The sequence below is a fragment of the Alosa sapidissima genome, chromosome 10, assembly GCF_018492685.1.
Source record: "Alosa sapidissima isolate fAloSap1 chromosome 10, fAloSap1.pri, whole genome shotgun sequence".
Taxonomy (NCBI): Eukaryota; Metazoa; Chordata; class Actinopteri; order Clupeiformes; family Clupeidae; genus Alosa; species Alosa sapidissima.
This window is the reverse complement of record NC_055966.1, coordinates 1043354-1056733: the sequence shown is the minus strand read 5'-3', so window position 1 is coordinate 1056733 and position 13380 is coordinate 1043354. Positions and strand designations below refer to the sequence as shown.

The 13380-nt window shown below is 37.4% G+C and overlaps 1 protein-coding gene across 5 annotated transcripts in view; it reads left to right on the top strand.

Annotated features, from left to right (window-relative positions):
* The window catches only part of mag (myelin associated glycoprotein), a 103317-nt gene that overhangs the window by 15675 nt on the left and 74262 nt on the right, over positions 1–13380 (top strand). For 3 of the 5 annotated variants that reach the window (XM_042107510.1, XM_042107509.1, XM_042107507.1), the window contains exon 1: positions 6931–7155. The exons of 1 other annotated variant lie outside the window; for it this stretch is intronic. The gene's annotated coding sequence lies outside the window, so the exon portion shown is untranslated. Of the gene's footprint in view, positions 1–6929; positions 7156–13380 lie in introns of those variants that run through there. One more of the 5 variants, XM_042107511.1, reaches the window with a different exon arrangement.

Here is a 13380-nt window from a genome sequence, read left to right as displayed (position 1 = left end):
GTGCTCTCCGTTCCTGTGGTAGTTTTGGGTCGTTTAAGAGGGGTCTAAAGACATTCCTATTCAACATATACTTAGTTGTTTAAGCGCTTATGTGTTATGGTTTATATAATCTTGTTTTATTTTAATTGGCTGTTAATTAATTTGACATTATTGTTTATTATTGATATTCTCCTTAATGTAGTCTTAGCATGTCATTGTTTTTATATTATTGATTGAATTGACATTATTGTTTTATTATTGCCTTTCCCCTTTTTTACATTGCTTTTTATTAGGCTATTGCTTGAATTGATATTAATGTGTACTACAACTATTCTCCTTACTATATTTGACCTACATTTTAATCTGTTCCCTGTTCAATTTTAAATATTATTATGTTGTTTTGTATTTATGTGTCGCTTTGGACAAAGGCGTCTGCTAAATCCATAACCATAACCATAACCATAACATTATTAAATGAATCTGTCACCATATGCCTATGTTTGCAAAGAGGAGAACATTTTAATTGGATTCACAATGAAACTTTACATTTAATGTACATGTTGACAATGATTAGGCTAGTTTTGGTTGTTGTTGGTGGTGTTAGTCTACTGCATCCCTTAGTTATGCCTACAATGCAAAATTGTTCCCTCGCGATTGGAAGCTCCTGTAGATGCATTTCAAAACAACGCAACGTGAAATGCCAGAAAAAGCAGTTTGTGAATAGGTCTTAGTGAGTTAGGAGACTTTTTTTAAGCTGTCACAGACTTAGTTGCTACTTTTAGGGCTAAAATGCTTCATGAATTAACCTTACTCTTAGTAAAAAAAAAAATAAAAAAAAATAGGAGTCCTAAGTTACGAGTGACGAAGTTACGAGTGCAAGCATCTCATATCAAATGACCTGGGGCCGGTTCCCCGATAACGCTCACTCTTAGCGCGCTAAGAAGACTCAAAAGATATATCTTACCAAAGTTGTTTATGTTCCTAAGTGTGTTCCCCGAAGTGTCCCTTAGGAAGCTTCTTAACACGCTGCCTCTTACGTTCGACGTTACAAAGGCGCTGTCCCAAGTGAAGGTGCTGAATTAGTTGGCATCGATTGCTCAGGAATCGATTTTCTACTTCACGTGAAGGTGCATGACGGCGTTAAGAAACACAACACGTTTTATGCAAATGAAACATTTCTCAAATTATTCCAGTAACATTTATTTTAAGATAGTTTAAGTTATCAGTAAAATATAAACTATTAACTAAATTATCATTGTCAGTAATATGTTCACACGATATGTTGTGACGGGTAGACTAACCGGGTAGGCCTATCCCTCGCTAATCATCCACCCTCCTTATCCCGTTGTGCCACTTGTGCCGCTTCTTGACATGGGTTTAACAACTTCTTAAAATGATGTAATACACTTTTATGTTAATGGTAAGGTATCTTACAATTATAATTGATTGGCAAGCAGCTGCAGTTACTTCTGTTTAATGCGGTATTGATAGATAGATAGATATATACTTTATTGATCCCCAGTGGAAATTTAAGGTTCAAATAAAAAAATGATTGCCATTGGTTAATGTTTTCAATAAAAAGCAACCTATCTACAATGAACAGAGAGAGTTAGATACAGTATGGTGGGGAAGCAACGTAAAAAAAGGGCACCAAGCTTCTCGTCAGAGGAACTTGAAGTTTTGCTGGACGAGGTGAGCTTGCACAAGATGACACCGTTTTCCAGCTTTCGGAATAACTTGTGCAACAGCAACAAAAAAGAGCTAAGGAGCTACATGGACTACACGGCGTTTTTGATTCAATACAAGGACACGTTGGATCGCTGCCATAGGCCTAGTTGGTCGCTTACTGGACACCACCATGCTTACCCATTTATAGATCTTAACCATTTAGAGGCAAATTCTTTGCCAGCTTTTAATTATCTAAAGTGATTGCCAATTTGAACACTTTAATGACATTACTAAATAACCTAGGCTAATTACCACCATATTAGTTCTGATACCAAATAAAGTAAACTTCATAAATAGTCTTAAAATGTCCATAACATAAAATCATTGTTGAGCCACAACATTGTCAACATACTGTCGGCCTACCATAGTTTGACTTGTACTGAGCTGCGGTGATTTCTAAAGACTGCTGCATAGTGGTGGCGACTAGCGTCTTGAGAGCTCAAACAGCGCTAAGAGCTGGTCCAGACCAACCTTACGAACGTGTGACTTACAGAAGATATACTTAGCGTACGAACGTGTCAGGAATCGTGCCATAACGTTAAGAGAGAGGTTAAGGAATAGGTTAAGAACTACTTAGCGATAAGAACGTTTTGGGGAACTGGCCCCATGGCATTACGCTAAGCAACATAAATCCCATACATAGCAACACACATCTCCTCCCTATTACATAGCTAGCCACACTAGAAATTAATGATGCTGAATCTCTGCTTAGCATGCTAAATCTCCGCTTAGGGGCACATTTATGTTGACCACTACAACATGACTCATATGTCTGTAACTCTAAAACACTTACTTTCATAAAGGACGCACACCATCCAGCACATACACATGGAAACCAATATTTTGGGCACTTGTTTGGCCACGAACTCAAAACGTGAACTAGGCTGCACCACTGCACCCAGGGTTGCTAGGCAACATCAACGAAATGAGAGTCTTTCAGTATTACGTGTGATTACGAACGGATGTATGTGGTTTGCAATTAGAATAAACAAGAAATAACATTTCCAATAATTTCCCATTATAAATTACATAATATTTGCACCTTCCTTACTTGTGAAGCTCACATAATTCTAATGATTTCCCCGTATTTAGGTGTGATATGTAATACAACGTTGCCACCTAGCGTTCAGATGTAGATATTAACATTAACGTTACATGTCCTGCTTGTTCTGTCGTCAACTCCATGCTTTGAGGAAAACAATCTTTTTATCATAGTTCCCTCTTCAGTGAGTGATTACCAGCTCGTTTTTGTAACAGAGATGGCTGTTTATTGTCCCTAGGTTTACAGAAACTTCTATTCATATTAATACGTATGGAACGACCACTGCCGACCACTGTTTATTTCATGGCCCAGAATGCCTTGCATGTCTTTACAACAAATCAACACAGTAAAACCTAATTGCCTGTAAACATATGAATTTGCATACTTGTAAAATGTTTAATAATACTCTCCCATCATGACATTTAACAATAATCAATAATGAAAATTTAGATTTGAATACCATCAATGTGAAAATAACTGTATTATGTCAGCTATATATAGCTTATGTTCTCCTTGCTATTTCAGTTCGTAAGTCCATAAACACCCATGGCAGAGCAATGAATTGATGAGTGTGGCAAGGCTGGACACTGTGTACACAGGTGAAGGATGACAGATACCAAATACACAGGGTGGAAAGTTTTCTTTTTTTAGCTTGAGCACCCTCACATTGGAGTCCCGAGTTCATATACAAAATTTGGTATTGATATGTGACAGTGTTCCTGAGATATGGATGACTTCCTGTTTCGGAGCTTCGCCGCCGATTTCGTTTGACTGTGACGGAAAGAACAGTTTATGTTTAACTTATCTAATTTTGTGTTGGTCATACTATAGAATAATATATTGCTTGTCTTTGTTGAATAAGACAGAAGATAAAGAACTTAAAAATAATCGCATATCACATCGCAATCGCAATAGTGATGAGAAAAATCGTTCACCCCTAGTATCGATATGTGACAGTGTTCCTGAGATATGGACGGCTTCCTGTTTCGGAGCTTTGCCGCCGATTTCGTTTGGCTGTGTCGGGCAAATGCTTTCAAAAATCAAAAATCCTTCTGGTAACTTTAGTTATGTACCTAGTTAGTATGTACCTCAAGCTTCGTGGCGTTTAGACCAAATTTGTTTCGCTTTCTGTTCAATCAAATATGGCAGACTAACGACACGCCCACTTGACGTCATCTTCGCGAGCAACTTACACCGGTACTGACTGGACATTTTAAAGTTGGAACGGTGTCTCTGTCTCAAAGGGCCTAGGCGCTAGAGCTGGCATTCCACTAAACCATGGTTTACTAAAACCTAGCATAGCCTTCACGCATTTGCACTCGTCTATTATTTGAACTAATTGGCAAAGTGAAACTAACTTCACCAAGGTGTCAGTCAACGACAAGACAGTTATATGCAGTTACTTTCACTATTGACTGACTGGGTTACCATCGAAAACATAGGCTGAAAAAAGCAACACATACCCAAATATTGCTCAAATGACTGAACAAAACAACATTTATCCTGCAGAGGAGTTGCTTATATCTCGTGACAGTGCATCTTCAGCTGTGCTCCATACGTGTCTCGCCTCTCCTCTAATCACTTTTAACCGTCATTACCAATTTGCAAATGATGGTGAATAACTCTCTCCAATATATTCTTCAGTTAGTTGCTCAATTGTTTTTGGCACCCTGTCTTTGTACTGCTCTGTTTTGTTCTGTCACTTTTTCCAGTTTGTTTTAGTCTTTCCTAAGATTTTTCACTTTTTATTTAAAACATGTCATATCATAAAGCAGAGTCTGTATATCATGATCACCTTTCAGTTAAATGAAAGCAGAAATAGAGGGATATTGTATACTGTACTTACATCATACATTCAAAGTACAGTGGTACTGTATACTGTAGGTAGTGCTGGAGAAGTCTTGAGAAGACTTTCTCATAAGATGTTTCTGTGTTTCTTCGCTCATTGCTCATGAACATAAAAAAGCAATTTTCAACAAATAGTGATTACAACAAACTGTGAGTATAATATCCATTGTTTTGTTTTCCAATGTTTTCCCAATGTATATTGTTTAATAATATGGTAACCGCCATAGGAAATAATTTAGAACAGAAAATAAAACAAATGTATTCATTTAACCTTTATTTCTTCCTTGATAAGTTTTTTTCATTCATTTATTTCAATCGTGGCCCTCATTTCCAATATTATTCACAATAAAATAAAATGACATATTGTATTGAAAGGCACATAGTAAATAAGGGGGGGTGGGGGGGTTCTGAGGGGACCAGATCTGATTTGATCATAGGAAAGTTAGTGAGTTAATTTATATGATGCACTGAAGATTATTCCAGGAAGTAAGGGCATTATAGGGGCAGGCTGACTACCCCAGCTCAGAATTAATATGAAGATGTATAAAATACACTGTTATAAAAAAACACCATTCAATTAAAAGGAGAGGGGAGAGAAGGATGAGGCATTAATGTAGAGCTAATCCTGCAGAGTCTTAACAAATCCAATAATGGAAAGAGGGAGCTTGCTGCAAGTACTGGGAGGAAAGAAAGAAGGATTGTTCTGCTTTAGATGACAGTTAGCTGTGTACATCAACTTCTCTGTGTTTAACGGTGTCAGGCTCCAGTCGCACTGTTTTGTTCTCGAGTGAAGACTGGTGACAATGGCCTCTGTGTGCGGAGACTATGTGGGTAGTGATGTGCGTGTGTGAGTGCATGCATGCAGTTGAGTTCAGAGCGTCTAGTAGCATTTGCACCCACCATCAGTTACATTAATATGGATCAAGTATGGCATTCTTTTCCTGCCATTTGAGTGGATTTCCTAAGCACATTTCAGAGTCCTCACACAGCATTTTATTTACTTATTTGACCAATCAACCAAATTACAAATCAACTTTCCATGGATTAAAACCATCAAATGTTTATGATTACTAAATACATTTGATTTTTTTTTTTTTTTTTTTTACATTATTTACACTGCTATTAATAACATTATTTATTACTGTTTTAGTACATACTATTCTGTATTTCTATATTGTCTGGAAAAGGAGGATACTATAACTCAACCGTGGTATAACATTACCTCTTTATGATTAAAAACCCCTCTGAAGTGAGGGTTAGTTAATAATAAATCCTAATGTAGATCCCTCATTGGGAAGGAAAAGCAGCAAAAGCCAACATAAATCAATGCAAGGAATATATCAATAAGCTAAATATTTGTTTGATGTTTTTCCCCCCATAAAATGTTGATTCTACCAAATATATCGTTGACATGCAAAGACGCTGGAATAGCAGAGATGTAGACTTATTAGGGAAGAAAGCAAACTATATATTTTTAAAGCATTTGGAACAGTGCATCTATGTGATAAAACTGTCTTTTTACAAGTAGATTACGTGTCTATAATGTCATGTGTGAAATTATGTTTAGCCTTTCAAAGCTGTATTGGGATGGACCTAGATTGGTGTGTATAGACATTATGAAAACATAACTCAAACAATGAATAACCTCCTTGAATATGTGAAAGTAAAAATGGCTTAATAAGAGACCCATGTTCTGTTAATGATTATGTGACTCCGAATATTTAGATAGTCTTGAAGAAAATGTATAGGACATTTCTTCATCCTTTTAAAACTGTTCAAATACCATTGCATTTTGTTTTATATCACTGAATAACAGCGCAATTTTTATGTAATCAATTGTCTGTTTTTCAGATCACTAATAACAAACATGTTTTATTATTATTACATTCCCTCACCCTCAATTTATGGTAGCTGTGATCATTTTTTGGATTTACTATTATGGAAAATGTCACATTGTGAGGGTTTACAATTGAATAAGGACATTTTGCCTGGTTTTGAAGAAACTTTGTTTACATCATTGAAGACATGTTTGCCTTTATAGTGTCAGTGACATTGCTCTAACCATTTATTGAGAGAAAAATCCAGAGTCACTGCATATAGAGGGCAGTGCTTTTAAGTCTTAGTGTATCAAACAATTTATTCCTCAAAAGCACAGTGAGACACATACTGTACATATATAAAATAAAAGACACTACCATGAAGTAGCCTATATTCCCTCCACATATGTGCACACCCTGTTCCTATCATAACATTTGTCTCATTTAGAGGAGCCAGTTTGCTGACAGCCTTGCCATTTGGTGTCTGGTGACAGTGACATTCTTTGTCGAGCAGACAGTGCAGGTCATGAATTTATCAATGGCTGGCTGCAAGGATTGAACAATGCCTAAGCTCTTAGTAGAAGATGGGTGGAGTGGTAAAAACAGGAGAGGAATGGGTGGAGGGCTGGTCGCTTGACCCTCACTGGACACAGTACAGAGAGAGTGAAGGATTTGCCCTGACATATGAGGATAAGAATCAGATAGAAAGGCCTATGATAACCTGTTAATACAGACGCCCTGGTAAGTCCCAATCTTTTAATGTATTTTCATATGTACATATTTACATGTCACCATATTTCCATTTATTTTGTGTTACGTACCAATTGAACTTGTAGCATATAACTGATGCCCTTTGTCCAACTTTGGTCGAGCTGGCAGACAGACCAATGACATTAAAATATCTTTTCAAGTTACAGTAATCAATTTAATTTAAAGGTTTCTAGTTAGTTTTAAACAATAATATACATTCATTTGTGATTAGTTCATTTGTTGTAATTCTCAATGTAGTTGGCCTTCAATGCTGTAGAGAATGAGGAAAATAAAGTTATGGCTGAATTAAAATGGCAAACATTGTTTTCACTGGCTATATTCTGCCAATAAAGAACAATTGTCTTTTGCTTAACCAAACCCTGTCAAAGGGGACAGGACATCGAAAGCATTGAGGTTGTGGCAAGCAACTGGGGACTGTCAGAGTTTTTGTGGGATTCTGGAAACACTTCAGGGAACCTGAATTTTATATGGCCATGTATGTTTGTAAGTTGCTTTGGACAAAATACCATGACCATGAAATAATTAGAGACCAATTCAAATCTTTTATGAGCTAGATCATTTATGTATTAAGTCTTTTGGCATGGCCATCACTGGGTTGTGACACAGGTATCTTGCACTGTATCTGGTCTTGTCTGTTTGGAGACAGATTTGGTTGTGAATCCTGTGGTTTTCAATCACATAAGTGAGTTAGCCCAAAAAATACATGAGCACTTTCCCTCTCAGCTCCATATCTCTTGCTGCATGGCAAGTTTATTCAGCCCGATACTTACCTATTTACTTTTAATATCAAACCCATTTTATTTTGTAAAGGAATAGAAAATGAAAGTTTTTTCTCCTGTATAAACAGGTTGTCAAGACCATTGTGTTCCCAATATATATGTTGAGATCCCTACTAGCACAGACATTTTTGTGTGAGTGTGTGGCTACCCCAGTGCAGTTGGCTACCCTGAGTGGCTGTGGACCATCTGGTTGTTTATGTGTATGTGTGTTGCTTGTGTGTAAGTATGTGTGTTTACTAGAGCACGTGTCACAAGCAAACAGCAACACAAGCTGTGAGAGAGTCTGTTCCGGAAAAAATTCTGCTCTTGCCTCTCACAAAGGGCTCTTTCTTAAGCAAAAACAATCCATTCTGTTCTTCTCACTTGGCAACAAAAGTATACATTATTAAATGTATTAACATATATTTTGTGACGTTAACACTTTTTTTCCTTACCAATAGGCATTATTTATAATCATTATACTATTTAAAATTACACTGAAGGAGGAATTATTTTTCTGTTATGAATCTGTGGAGCTACTTGGTCAAAACGCTCAATTTAGTCTAGGTAATATTTTCAAGTTTGAACCCAGCCCCATCTATATACAAATGGGGCTACTGTTTGCTCTCATAACACTTTAAGTATATAGGGTTAGGATACATTAATAATTGTTATTTCGTTAGATTTTGTTGTGACATGTTGAGTCCAAAACAACCTGTGATATCAATGTCAGCCATTACCACCATCCTGTACTAGTCCAGTCATGTCTGAAGTTTAGACGTGTCATAGTTTGACCACTTGACAGTTTTGTAATGTATATGATATGTGTGTTTATCTACAGGGTTTCAAACCTATTAGTGTAATCACATAACTATAATATTTAAGTAATTACATATATGTAGGTTATTATATACTAATTGGGACAGTCGTGGCCTACTGGTTAGGGATCTGGGCTTGTAAGCGGAGGGTTGCTGGTTCGATCCCCGACCAGTAGGAATGGCTGAAGTGCCCTTGAGCAAGGCACCTAACCCCTCACTGCTCCCCGAGCGCTGCTGTAGCAAGGCAGCTCACTGCTCCGGGTTAGTCTGTGCTTCACTTCACTGTGTGTTCACTGTGTGCTCTGTGTGTTCCCTAATTCATGGATGGGATAAATGCAGAGACCAAATTCCTTGTATACGCAAGTATACTTGGCCGAGAAACCTGATTTAAATTTACAATTTACATTAATTTCAGATATATTTATCCTAGAATTATGACTTCTCAATTATGTGATCTTTTGTGTGGTTTTGAGTTAAACTAATGTTTCAAATAATGTTGAACTAACATTTCAAGCTGAGTCAAATCTGACTCAAGTAATCAATTGTTAATACGAAGGATCTGAAAATAGGAATTTAAAAATGTTGGTCAATAATTGAGATGCATTTAAAATAACTGCATTTAAGGGAATATTTTGTGCCAAGGAGGAAGCCATGATTGTAATGGATAAAGTCCAGTCTGACTGTTGCAGTGAGGACAAGGGTAGTGCTGAGGTTACCTACTTGGGCAGTGATGATAACAGAGGCCAGAGCAGTGGAAATTTGGCAGAAATTAAAAATTTGGCAGAAATCAGGCCAATAATAATGAGGGCTAGAATGAGGAAGTGCTAGAAATTTCTCGGTAAGGCTTTAGAATAACATTTGCTTATTAGGTATTAACAGTGCATAATAAGCAGTTAACAATTCATTACTAACAGTTCGTTAACATTAAGTAACTGTTAACATGCAGCTTGTAAGTGTTAATAAGCAGCCTTTTAAGTTACTTACAAGCATATTTGTTAACAGTTAACGTGCAGCTTGTAAGTGTTAACAAGCAGCTTGTTAATGCTTGTTAATGGTGTATAAGACAAAGAAGTAGATAACTAATACGCTTAAAAGACCTTTCTTATTTGTAGTAAAGATATTATGCCAGCTTTGTATATAGTTTGGTTACCTAGCAACCGAGGTTTAAAGTCGACAAGTTGGTGCGTTCAAAGTCGCAAACATAGGCGAACGTTCGCGATCGATTTGAAAAATTACATGTTTTTAAAATAACAATAATGTTGGTTCATGGATCCGAAAACCACTTAGCTTAGTGTGATCCCTGAGCCCTCCCCCTTCGACGGGGGCATGCCGCTGGTGTTCTAAGGGTTAAACAATTTTACTCCCAAAATAATTGTCATCTATTTAACATCAAATATATGTTTTCTATTGTTTAGCCCCAAAACACTTCTTAGTGTTGTTGCCAAAGAACGTTACATGGTAATTTGGACCCTAAGCTTACACCATCGTAACTGGCTTTTTTTTTTGGCTGTATCACACTTGTCCATTATCCCTTATGTAGGATATGACTTCAACTGAGGTGACTTTAATGACGGCCATGATAGCTGCCCATCATTTCATGGAAATGGAACACTAAGATTGAAACCACTTATGTAACAGGAGCTGCATGCTAGCCCAGCTCCTTAACTACTACACTTAACTACTACACCACTATGAAAAATCTTTTCAGCAAAAATGTAATACATGCTGATAATGTAATATCTTACCAATAATGTAATAAAATGTTTGTTACAGAACCCAAATACTGTAACAATTTCCCAATATTGTAATATCTTGGTCGATGTTTTGGTAGCATACCACCAATAGTTGGGGGCCATCCATTGTGTCTCTACCTTTTCTCATGAGGGCCTAGCAGAGAAGTTGCATAGGCACCCATTCTGTCTCTAATTTAGCTATAAGGGGCAAGCAGGAAAGTTGCTACATTCACTTATTATCATTGATATTATGCGTCTTCTGCCATTGGATTCTATGGTAGGCCCTAGAAACATAAATAACGTGGTAAATGCTACTGACATTTGGCAAACTTACTTTTCATCATTTATCATGTCTACAACTTGAATGCTTTAGTGCTATCATTTCGGATATCATTTTCTAAAAGGTTTAACATTTTAGTGCAGTGGTTCTCAACCTTTTTTCAGTGGCCTAGGCTACCCCCTGTGAAATATTTTTTCAGCAAAGTACCCCCTCACCAGCGCAAAGCATTTTTAGTTGAGAAAAAAAGACTTAAAACAGAGCACTGTGCCATATGCTTCAACCACGACTCCATCGTTTGAGTTTTGACAGTGATTTAGGGTTGGGCGATGTCGCCTAAATTGGCATTTGATGATGTTTACAGTAAAACATCGTGATGGGCGATGATATCGTGGGGGGGGGGGGTTAGTGTGGTAAACACTAATTAATTAGCCTATAGGTATGTCTGTACAGAAATACATGTATAAAAAAATTAAATGGACAGCTAAGAGAGACATACTGACCAGGAAGAAGAAAATTGTTGTGAAAAACGGATCAATCTGAACACTTGCGTGTGCACCAACCAGCGGAATATTACACGTTGCCAGCCTACGCTGGGCCCAGCAAAAAAACTACTTAAGACTACTATCGTGGTCACTCATTTAAAATCTTAGTACTATGCAGCATCCCACGTTATCAGGCTACCGCCTATGCTGACTATGAGGGCGGCGGGAAGCGAAAGTAAAGGGCTGCGATCGCGCAGTCCAGGCTATAGGAGGGCGAAGTAAAAACACTTTTACAAATAAGAATCCCGATTACCACTCCGCTGCTGTCGGGGACTTTTGCTAAATGCATGAAATACAAGCCTTACAGTGAAAGACGAATAGGCTACCTTCTGTAACCTACGTGTTCTTCCTATAATTAACGAAAGAAATGGTTTATTTTAACACAGAGGAGAAGGACGCATTTGGCGCTCGCTGTAGCCTTGCAAAAATATTTGAGCGCTAGAATGTCCTAGTCGTAGCCTAACAATAATAAATCTATATTTTCTGCTAAAACATTAGGCTACCTATTACGTCCAATGTAGGCTATAGGCCTGCGAGACATGTAGGCTACAAAAAGACAATTAGGCTACACATTCACGTCACAGTCAGGAATTATTTGAATAAGAGGGTAGACCAATAAGTCTTTTATTTTACAACTTATATTTTCCTGAAATATTTATTAAATAATTGTTTTTATATTTAAGTATTTTTGTATGGATTCTACTTTTTAAATATATGTATATTTTAAAATCTCACGTACCCCCTGGACTGCCTTCACGTACCCCCATTTGAGAACCACTGTTTTAGTGCCATACAAGTGCAGCAGCAATCAGGGGGCCAAGCAGACCAGCAGGGCATACAGTAGTTGCTATGGAAATGTGATGCCAGCACTAAGATCAAGCCTCATGGTAAATGATGACAAGTGGTGTGGCAGCAATTAATTAATGTCCCATTTTATTCAACAGCTTCTGAAATGTGAGGTAACTTTAAAAATCATCTATGGGGATTGGTTTGAACATTTGTAGTCAATATAACTTGGCAAAATCTGTGGAATCTGGAAAAAACGTAAAATCAGATATAAAATCACTTCAAGAAGAAATCATAATAATGAAAAGGAGATCTAAGTGGGTGTGGCCAGGCTAACAGGAAACATGCATTGTTAAAATCTTTAAAGATGTAGATGCCAGTTTTAGGCGATGAAACACGTTTACAGAGTGCAGGGATGAGGGAGAACAAAGAGCACACACAAGTATAAGTATAAAGATAAGTATAACATTGTATAGGTTTAAAAAACATTCCTGAAAACATGTAAAAAGTCTGACAAATATGATAAACTGAATTGCCCCAAGCATTTGAGAACAGATTATACTGGTCATTCACTTACAATTGTAAATCTACTTTAATAAGAGCTTGCTTCCTTCACATTTGGTTGAGTGATTGATGGCACCCTTTCTGTGACAAACACAGGACACATGCATCTATCTTTGCTTTCCGTATATGTATGCTGTACAAGATAATGATGTAACAGCTATGTAAGTGTTGAAAAGTATTTTGGCCTTGCGTCACCATCAGGCACACTGTCCAACAAGAAGTGTAGGGAATGGTAAAGCAGGGAGGAGAGGAAGAAGGCTGTGGAGGAATTTGAGACTGTTGGAAAAAATGTCATGAATACAGGAATGTTTTGTGTAGGCTTCAGAGCATGGAAACAAATGCCTGAATGCATATTCAGAGCTCCCTACGCCCAGCATTCATGCATTAAATCATGCATTTCTTTTTCTCTGGTGCTACTCAACTTATCTTCATTATTTCATAAATATTTTCTCCTTACCCGAATACAACAACATTTGCAATATCTTGATATTATGTTTGGTTGGCCTGTTTTGAGTTGACACTGCTTCCCGCTGCTTCTCCTCCTGTGGGCTATACTACGAATCTCGATTAGTGGGTTAGCGAGGTATGTTGCGCTCAAAGCCAGGGTATGCTGTGACACGAAAGTAGCTCTGTTTCAGCGTCGCTGTATCACCATGGTGTCTTATGCTGTCAACCAAACCTGGTCGGGAGCAGGTTATGTGCTAAGTTATAGCT